The sequence below is a fragment of the Cottoperca gobio genome, chromosome 8, assembly GCF_900634415.1.
Source record: "Cottoperca gobio chromosome 8, fCotGob3.1, whole genome shotgun sequence".
NCBI classification, from domain to species: domain Eukaryota; kingdom Metazoa; phylum Chordata; class Actinopteri; order Perciformes; family Bovichtidae; genus Cottoperca; species Cottoperca gobio.
This window is the reverse complement of record NC_041362.1, coordinates 21,274,333-21,284,808: the sequence shown is the minus strand read 5'-3', so window position 1 is coordinate 21,284,808 and position 10,476 is coordinate 21,274,333. Positions and strand designations below refer to the sequence as shown.

General features: G+C 38.9%; 1 protein-coding gene across 4 annotated transcripts in view; it reads left to right on the top strand.

Annotated features, from left to right (window-relative positions):
- The first annotated feature begins 1,568 nt into the window (after positions 1-1,568).
- Positions 1,569-10,476, top strand: part of LOC115012686 (TANK-binding kinase 1-binding protein 1-like) — a 33,881-nt gene continuing 24,973 nt past the window's right edge. For all 4 annotated transcript variants that reach the window (XM_029438416.1, XM_029438417.1, XM_029438414.1 and 1 more), the window contains exon 1: positions 1,569-1,686. The gene's annotated coding sequence lies outside the window, so the exon portion shown is untranslated. The remainder of the gene's footprint in view (positions 1,687-10,476) is intronic.

Here is a 10,476-nt window from a genome sequence, read left to right as displayed (position 1 = left end):
TGTGCCCATCAAAATAAAGTCCCTCCCCTGCCTGGACCGTCGCAAAATCAGTACTTTTTGTATATAGGTAGTGTGCAAACACGTGACAAAACTGTGTGACGTATGCGTGCGACGCCATGTTGGTTGGAAAACAAATCAACAATGGCGTCTAAAGCGAACAACAACAACAATACAACTCCGACTTCTTCAAAGTATTCTGACTCTCTGGAGTCCTCTGCAAAGGCAAGATTCAGAGAAAAAGTGCAAGTCTGCGGCCTTGATCCGTACACGCTAAAGCCGTCGGATTATATTGAGGATTTAGATTCATTACCGCCGATTGAATATCCGGATATTGTGAACTACCTTGTGCTACAAACGTCGTGGGCAACCAACGCACAAATTAGATGCTTATAATTTCTTTGTTTCTGGCTGGGTTGGTAGTCTTCTTACTAAACCAGTGAAAGATGACAGGGTGCTCGTCCATGCCCGTGTAAATCACTCTCAAAGAGCTCGAGCCGTGGTTTGTGAGTGAGAAGAGCGGCGATGTTATCCTCTCACACTGTGATTGTATGGCTGGAGTAAGCGAAGCATGTTCTCACATTGGTGCTTTGCTTTTCGCAAGTGAAGTAGGCTCAAGAATAAGCCAAACAAAAACATGCACAGAAGAAAAGAGCAAATGGCTGCTATCATAAAGCTTTGCCGCTTCTCCTAGTGACGAGAAGTAAGGTCTTACAGTGTTCGGGTATATCATAAGCACAAATGTTTAACGTAAACATTGAAAACATAGCTTTAACATGAGCTCTTACCAGATATAAAGTGGTCGCCACACACACGGGTGACTTGTGCTTCTTCTTCTGTTAAATCCTTACGAGTTATGTTGCTAAACCACAGCTTACGGCGTTCGGTAGACAGTAATTCATCCCTCTTTCGTGGATCGTTGTTTGTGATGATTGTAGGAAATCTAAAGAATCGTTTCTCTGGGTCACGAGTAGCGTTGTTACCACAATTATACACTGTGCACAAGATTGGCATTTTCTTTCAATCTTAGACGTTTCAATACAAAGAAAATTACGAAGCGTTGCAGCAACTCGCACGTGAACGCCGCTGTCTATATACAACCAAGATGGCTGAATTCCGGGTTGGGAAATAAGCGTGACGTCACTGGCCCCTGTTGCCCCCCCTCAGAAAACCACCACTGCCCTGCTGTCGGAGCAAAAGTCAGGGGCATCTAGGTGCGCGATTAATCTGCATTAATATTTTGAACGCGTTATTTTTTCTGTGTGTGTGTGTGTGTGTGTGATAGATAAGGTAGAAGTTACAGGCTAAAAAGTGTGTCCTCACTGCCAGAGGGCCACTTTGCACTTTGACAGGAGGAAATACAGATGATCTGTGTCTGTAATCTCCATAAAAAATATTTTTTCTTTGCAATGTAAACTGTATACAATGCTGACTATAATTAGAAAAATCTATCTGTCATTCTGCTATGAATAAATATTTTTAGTAAATAGAAAATAAAGGTAATGTGAGATGCTTTTCCTCTGTTGAAAGTCTTCATCTATCCTCTCACCCTCCCCTTCTCGTTGTACGGTCAAAGGGGGAGGGGGGAGGTACACACACACACTTACACACACTACTGATGTCAGACTCCAGTCATGTCGACCCTCCTCAGCACCATCAGCACCATCATCTCCATGGCTTCTGTAAGACGTAAGTAAACCAGGTCCACCACTGTGTATTCTTTTCCCAACTTCCCATCGTGCGCGTGCCGCTGATATTCTGCATGTATTAACGATTCTGCTCAAAGCCTCGTTCACCGGTGAAAAGGTTTCTGTGTTTCCGAGCGGGTCAGGCTGGATATATTGGTTGCGCAGCAGGGAAGGCTGTCTGAGAAGAGGCTCAGCAGTGATGCTGTAATGAATATTAGAAGGATAACAGACATATATCACATGGACATTAGAGAGAATGTGCCAGAGGAAACATTTCGCCAAGCTCGATAAGGTTGATGGGAACTCTCTTCAGCCCCACAGATGCACCTTCCATGAAGATCAGAAGGAACAGTGTGTTCCGTGCTTCAAGGTCTTTCTAATTATTAAAACATAGGCAACACACAATTTGATTCAATGGCTTTACAAAGCTAACATAGAGCATGATGCACGTGTTGCGTTCACGTGTTGTCGGATTTCTGGAACACACCTAGGCTACGCAATGTGGAATAAAATAGGATTTGTCATGTAACTTGGAATGAGGAAAAACAGCTCAAATGTAACCTCTCCCGTTAATACACGTGCGTGCTATAGGATTAGCGACAGAATGCAAATCAGTAGCCTCTCGTGTAGCCTATTAGCATATATTCGGATCACAGAAGGTGACGAGAGGTTTCTATAAAAGATAATTGAGCAGCAATGTTTAAACTTCACTGACATATTTCCAAAACCCCCCATTTATCTTGTAACCATCTATATGGAAAAATATTCAGTCAGCAAAATGATAAAACAAGCTTCTCACATTGATGGATGTAAGTTTATAAAGAGAACTGGATCCAGCGTTGGAGGCAGAGCCCCGTTCATTCCTATGAAAGTGAAACTGGCTAGTATATACACTGTCACTGCTGTAACCTATTTAGCCCAAAGTTTGGCATCTCATGTTTGAGTTACTGAGCTAAATAAATACCTGATGATGTTTAAAAAAAAAAGGTCTCCAGAATCCTTAAAGACTCTTCTAACCATTTAGATAAAAATCTATCTATCTGTTGCACAATAAAAATATTTCTTACCCATTTCTCAAGTTGCAATCTAAACAAAGATGGTACCCTTATAATAGATCTCCTTGCTCAATTTGTATCATGAAACCAAATTTAAAAAAAGGAAATGCTTATTGTTTACATTGATATATGTTAATGTTTATTTTTTTTATAATTTGATAGAAAACAATGCATTAATATTTTTGTTTGTGTTTTATAAAAAACAAAAAAGGACATGTCATTTTCGGCTGTTATTTCCTGGATAGCAAATAAAGAGTCACAACTTGTAAAATGAATTTAAAGGTTCAATGTGTAAGATCTGCCTGAATATAATCTTAAAACATTGAAACAATGAACTAACATTATCAACAGAAGTGAAGAGGTAACAGTGTTGACGTTATGTTAAACACGTCTCTGTGTTGTGTTGCAGAGATATCTACTGAAGTTAGCATGCTAACAGCTAGCTGCGTTCCGTCCAGTGTGTAATACCACTTGTATTCTGTACTCTGCCTCAGTACAGAGGGAGAAGAAGAACTATTGTAAATATTGTTTTATAGTTTGTTTATTGGATTACATTCAACCACCTCTCTTCATCCACACAGCTGCCAGGAGGCAGTTTCTCTGACTGTATATCTGTCTGCAGCCCCGGGAAACAGCGTAGCTTCAGTTAGCGGTTAGCTGGAGTTCAGCCACAGAACTGCAGACTCCCTGCTGGTGCCGTTACACAGGTCCAGCAGCCCGCTGTGACTGAAAAGAAATGGAGCTGCTCCGACTGGCTTGGCAATATTACCGCCATGGTCCGTGTCTGTTTTATAGTTTATTTAATTGGATTAGATTCAAAGTGGAGAAACCTGCGATCAGCTCCACGTGAAGATTATAAAACAGCTGAGTTTTCTGACCGGCTCTCAGAGTTTCAGCAGTTTGGTTGATTTTTTTTATTCTTGCACTGCCGACTGACTGACAGGCATTACACAGCAGTACATTTTACACGGTAAATATGTCAACACTAGAAGAGAACGAAACATATCTAGAATAAATCCACAATATAAAGAATACATTTAAATACTTAACATAGGTTAGCATACTATAATAAGCTCTTTTAAATAACTGATGACTGTACATTTAGATTGTATGAAATACTGCCCCCTATATCTTTGGAGCAGGTGGCTCTGAATTACACATGGCACGTTTAAAATATAGTTTTTATCATGCAGCAGAAAGGAATACTTTGTCAACAAGATATAACTGTAATACATATTGGTAAACCACCTGTGTGTTTTTAATGTATGTCAGGTATTTTATTTAACAAACTTAAGTGATTAGACTCTAATCACTTGAGTTTGTTAAATAAAAACAATCACCACTTTATAGCTCTAATCATTAGAGCTATAAAGTGGTGATTGTTACTCGATCATGTGGCTTTGTCTTGAAGAGGAGTACTGTGTCAAAATATTGTCTAAAGACGTGTATTCTTTCAGTTAACATTGTAGTTACAAGGTGCATATTCCTAAATATATACTTGTGTTTAAACAAATGATGACAAACACAACCAGTCTTCTACTTAAAGTGACAGGTAGGAACGGGTGTGTTGGTCCCCTGGTGGTTAATCCAGCTGCTACAGTACGTTGATATTGGGCTATATAAATACAATGTGATTGATTGATTGTTTGATAAAATCGCCCAGAGAGGAACATTTCTTACCTCACTTCCCACAAAACAGTTACGTTTGTCTTTGCAATTTTGACCAGTGTTTAATGTATCGGCAAAGGAACTACAGAAGGATGTTACATAAAGTGAGATTACTAGTTAAACCAACACGTACTTTAATATTTGATATGTCCCCCTAACTTTTCAAAATCTTGTTTTTATGCATCAATTTTATTGTTGAGGTGGATTTTCTTGCTGAAATATCTCTGATTCTCACAGCACATTCTCCTTTTACTGTTCAGCCAGCATAATCAGGAGATAAGAGAGTAGCTTATAAAAATGTTGCTAAACTCATCTGAACCACCTTAATACTGTGCACTCAGATAATGATAGCAGCAGTGAGTAGTATGATGTTTCCTTATTTTCCCTGGGTTTTGCCTCACAGGCTAAATACAGTCTACCCTAGATAATTACGGCTGTGGGACCTAATGGAAACTGAAGGGAAGAATCTGAGCTGAAGAAACAGTTCTCACCTCTGAATGTTTTCTAGGTCAGAAATCTTTTATTTATTTAATGTTATACTACCATTGTTATGGAAAGCATAGTAGCTGGTTTCATCATAAATTCTTATTTCCTAGATTTAAAACGTAAGATTGATTTTAATGCAAGTCTAAATTTTAGTATTTTAGTTGCATTATGTAATATTAAAATGTACCCCCCCCCCCCCCCCCCCCCAACAGTTGGTTTTAAACTTGTAAATAATCCGTATTGCTAATAATTATATGCATCTTAGTATGGAAACACAAGGACAAGTTATATTACAATTACAAATTCAATGAAACAGCTTGCACAGCAACAGAAAGAATCAGATGTGTTTTAAGTACACAGAGCATTAGCTTGCACACATTGGACAGCAGACCCTATAATACGCTTTTCTTATCCGCCTCTGCTTTGTGCCTCCTGTCGCTCCATCAGTCACCTGCTTTGCTTCCTCTCTGTCCACATCAGTGTTTACTGTGATTAGTTGCGGGCAGATAGAGGAATTTATGCAGTGACCTTCTAACCATACTGTTCATACGCATTAGCTCAAACACACACACACATACGCACGTCAGACATTCTCTAACAGCTGCGAAAGATGCGATTGGTTCAGCTGACCAAGCAAGCCACTTCCTAAAGTGTGTGTCTTTGTGTAGACTGTGTGATGGATGAGGTAAACAGTTTTTATGACATTCACACAATTCAGCTGAGATTTATCTCAATTCTTCCGTTAGTACACTGCAATGTCGTATACTGTGAACACTTTGTGCTTAGTGCGTAGATTTCAACAGGTTAGTTGATCCCAAATCGCACACAGCTGCTTTGCATGCACTGGAAATGTTAGTAAGCTAGATAGCTAACAGCGGCTAGCAACGTTATCGTTCGTGGTACCAAATCATTGCAGACTGCTCAATTAACCCAATAAAAATAAGATGGTGATCGTTGAGGTCGTTGAGTGTTACACTCAACTTTTTGACTATCCAGGTACTCGTAGTGCACTACATGTTCTCATACTTCTCAGTGTAAATGCACACATGCAATCACAATAGCAAATGTTAGTACAGAACACTGGTGTTACCTCACACATGTCTATAATGGCAGACATGTTGGATTTCCATTCCATTTCCTGCGACAGCCACAGATACTTTTTTTGTTGTTGGGATGTAAAGAGAATTTAAACAAATATAACAAAAAATGCTTTTGGAGAAGATTACCCACCCTAGCAGTGCCAGGACAAAATAAGATGTCCATCAGATCCATTGTATGCCTCTTTTCCCTATCCGTCAACCAGGCTGTTGTTATTCTCTTTGCTAATGCTAATGGTGGGAAGAAAACAGCTCGCAGGGCTGAGCAGATAATCATGACAATTTACCTGAGTTAGTCTACTAGGTGGTTGATGAACTAGCCTATAGGATGCCCCAGTCGACCGGACCTTCATGTGCACAAGATGTTAATAGAACATTTGTGTTGCAACTGCAAAGCTCAGGCGCAAACAGTCAAATCTGTTGAAAAATGCATTTTCTTAACACAGGCACGAGCTGACTGCTTTTTTTTCTTCACTGCATAACTGAAAATTATATTATATACCTCAGCTCTCTGCTTTCTTGTATGTTGTTTAATATAATCATATTAGCACAACTGATCTGAAGATTCTGTGCTCTCATCTGCATTACTCTTGGTTTTAAAAAGGCTCACTGAATCCTATTTTTCCTTACCTGTCATTTCACCTCACTACACTTTCCTCTCCATATGAAAAACTAAAACTAGCTGGAGGCGGGTGGTCTACTCAGTCATTCTCCAGTACAGCAGCTGGATAAAGTCCAGAAGGGCCAAGAGCAGCAGAGAGATTTGCTGTGCATGTGGTTGGCTGTAACAGAACTGTTTGTTGAAGAAGGTAGAGGGAGATAAAGGGGTTTGGAGAGCACATTTTAAGTTGGTATGTGTGTGTAGATGTGTGGGGGGAGAGGGCAGAGGATCATCTACAACACTACAAAGTAGTACATAGAGTAAAATAAAAAAGAAGTCTGTCTAAATTGGCCTAACATTCTCATTGATGTAGTTTTGCTCCCTAGCTTTGTAAGAGGAGTTAAAGTCTTTATTCAAGTTTCTAAACTTCAGAAATTATTCTTGCTATCATGAGTATTTAGAAGAGTTCCAGAAGTGTCCCGACTAGAGCTCTAACTATTTTAGACTGAGTTTTTGAGACCAGAGTTTCTTGAGTTTTTTTACATAAACATAATTAAACATTTTTCAATCAGGATCCCTTAAATTTGGGTAATAATGTACTGTGACTGAATATGTGCGATTTACTGTATAGAAATAAACTTTTCAGGGCTCTCTAGTGATCATACTATTTAATGATGATGTTGTTTTCAAATGACTTCCAACATTTATTTGGCATCCCTGCACTGCTATTTCTTGTTATAGGTATCTGTAATAGGCTTACAGGCTTACATCAGTCAGTAAAATCATCCAATCAAATGTAGGAAATGAGGGTCAGCCATTGACACGTCTTGTGAGAGGACATATTGTCTTGTGAGAGGACATATTGTCTTGTGAGAAGACATTGTTTTGTGCAAGGACATATTGTCTTGTGAGAGGACATATTGTCTTGTGAGAGGACATATTGTCTTGTGAGAGGACATATTGTCTTGTGAAATGACATATTGTCTTGTGAGAGGACATATTGTCTTGAGAGAGGACATATTGTCTTGTGAGAGGACATATTGTCTTGAGAGAGGACATTGTCTTGTGAGAGGACATATTGTCTTGTGAGAGAACATATTGTCTTGAGAGAGGACATATTGTCTTGTGAGAAGATATATTGTGTTGTGAGAGGACATATTGTCTTGTGAGAAGATATATTGTCTTGTGAGAGGACATATTGTCTTGTGAGAGGACATATTGTGAGAGGACATATTGTCTTGTGAGAGGACATATTGTCTTGTGAGAGGACATATTGTGAGAGGACATATTGTCTTGTGAGACCCATTGTCTTGTGAGAGGACATATTGTCTTGTGAGAAGACATATTGTGAGAAAACATATTGTTTTGAGAGAGGACATATTGTTTTGTGAGATGACATATTGTCTTGAGAGAGGACATATTGTCTTGTGAGAGGACATATTGTCTTGTGAGAGGACATATTGTGAGAAGACATATTGTCTTGTGAGAGGGCATATTGTGAGAAGACATATTGTCTTGTGAGAGGACATATTGTCTTGTGAGAGGGCATATTGTGAGAAGACATATTGTCTTGTGAGAGGACATATTGTCTTGTGAGAGGGCATATTGTGAGAAGACATATTGTCTTGTGAGAGGACATATTGTCTTGTGAGAGGACATATTGTCTTGTGAGAGGACATATTGTCTTGTGAGAGGACATATTGTCTTGTGAGAGGACATATTGTCTTGTGAGAAGACATATTGTGAGAAAACATATTGTTTTGAGAGAGGACATATTGTTTTGTGAGATGACATATTGTCTTGAGAGAGGACATATTGTCTTGTGAGAGGACATATTGTCTTGTGAGAGGACATATTGTGAGAAGACATATTGTCTTGTGAGAGGGCATATTGTCTTGAGAGAGGACATATTGTCTTGTGAGAGGACATATTGTCTTGTGAGAAGACATATTGTCTTTTGAGAGGACATATTGTCTTGTGAGAAGGCATATTGTTTTGTGAGAGGACATATTGTGAGAAGACATATTGTCTTGTGAGAGGACATATTGTCAAAGGACATATTGTGAGAGGACATATTGTCTTGTGAGATGGCATATTGTCTTGTGAGATGACATATTGTCTTGAGAGAGGACACATTGTCTTGTGAGAGGACATATAGTCTTGTGAGTACAATATGACATATTGTCTTGTGAGAGGACATATTGTCTTGAGAGAGGACATTGTCTTGTGAGAGGACATATTGTCTTGTGAGAGGACATATTGTCTTGAGAGAGGACATATTGTCTTGTGAGAAGATATATTGTGTTGTGAGAGGACATATTGTCTTGTGAGAAGATATATTGTCTTGTGAGAGGACATATTGTCTTGTGAGAGGACATATTGTGAGAGGACATATTGTCTTGTGAGAGGACATATTGTCTTGTGAGAGGACATATTGTGAGAGGACATATTGTCTTGTGAGACCCATTGTCTTGTGAGAGGACATATTGTCTTGTGAGAAGACATATTGTGAGAAAACATATTGTTTTGAGAGAGGACATATTGTTTTGTGAGATGACATATTGTCTTGAGAGAGGACATATTGTCTTGTGAGAGGACATATTGTCTTGTGAGAGGACATATTGTGAGAAGACATATTGTCTTGTGAGAGGGCATATTGTGAGAAGACATATTGTCTTGTGAGAGGACATATTGTCTTGTGAGAGGGCATATTGTGAGAAGACATATTGTCTTGTGAGAGGACATATTGTCTTGTGAGAGGACATATTGTCTTGTGAGAGGACATATTGTCTTGTGAGAGGACATATTGTCTTGTGAGAAGACATATTGTCTTGTGAGAGGACATATTGTCTTGTGAGAAGACATATTGTGAGAAAACATATTGTTTTGAGAGAGGACATATTGTTTCGTGAGATGACATATTGTCTTGAGAGAGGACATATTGTCTTGTGAGAGGACATATTGTCTTGTGAGAGGACATATTGTGAGAAGACATATTGTCTTGTGAGAGGGCATATTGTCTTGAGAGAGGACATATTGTCTTGTGAGAGGACATATTGTCTTGTGAGAAGACATATTGTCTTGTGAGAGGACATATTGTCTTGTGAGAAGGCATATTGTTTTGTGAGAGGACATATTGTGAGAAGACATATTGTCTTGTGAGAGGACATATTGTCAAAGGACATATTGTGAGAGGACATATTGTCTTGTGAGATGGCATATTGTCTTGTGAGATGACATATTGTCTTGAGAGAGGACACATTGTCTTGTGAGAGGACATATAGTCTTGTGAGTACAATATGACATATTGTCTTGAGAGAGGACATATTGTCTTGTGAGAAGACATATTATCTTGCGAGAAGACATTGTTTTGTGAGAGGAGATATTGATATATTGTCTTGTGAAAGAACATATTGTCTTGTGAGAGGACATATTGTCTTATGAGAGGACATATTGTGAGAAGACATATTGTCTTGTGAGAGGACATATTGTCTTATGAGAGGACATATTGTGAGAAGACATATTGTCTTGTGAGAGGACATATTGTCTTATGAGAGGACATATTGTGAGAAGACATATTGTCTTGTGAGAGGACATATTGTCTTATGATAAGACGTATTGTTTTGTGAGAGGACATATTGTCTTGTGAGAGGACATATTGTCTTGTGAGAAGACATATTGTTTTGTGAGAGGACATATTGTGAGAGGACATATTGTCTTGTGAGAGGACATATTGTCTTGTGAGAGGACATATTGTCTTGTGAGAGGACATATTGTCTTGTGAGAGGACATATTGTCTTGTGAGAAGACATATTGTCTTGTGAGAGGACATATTGTCTTATGAGAGGACATATTGTGAGAAGACATATTGTCTTGTGCGAGGA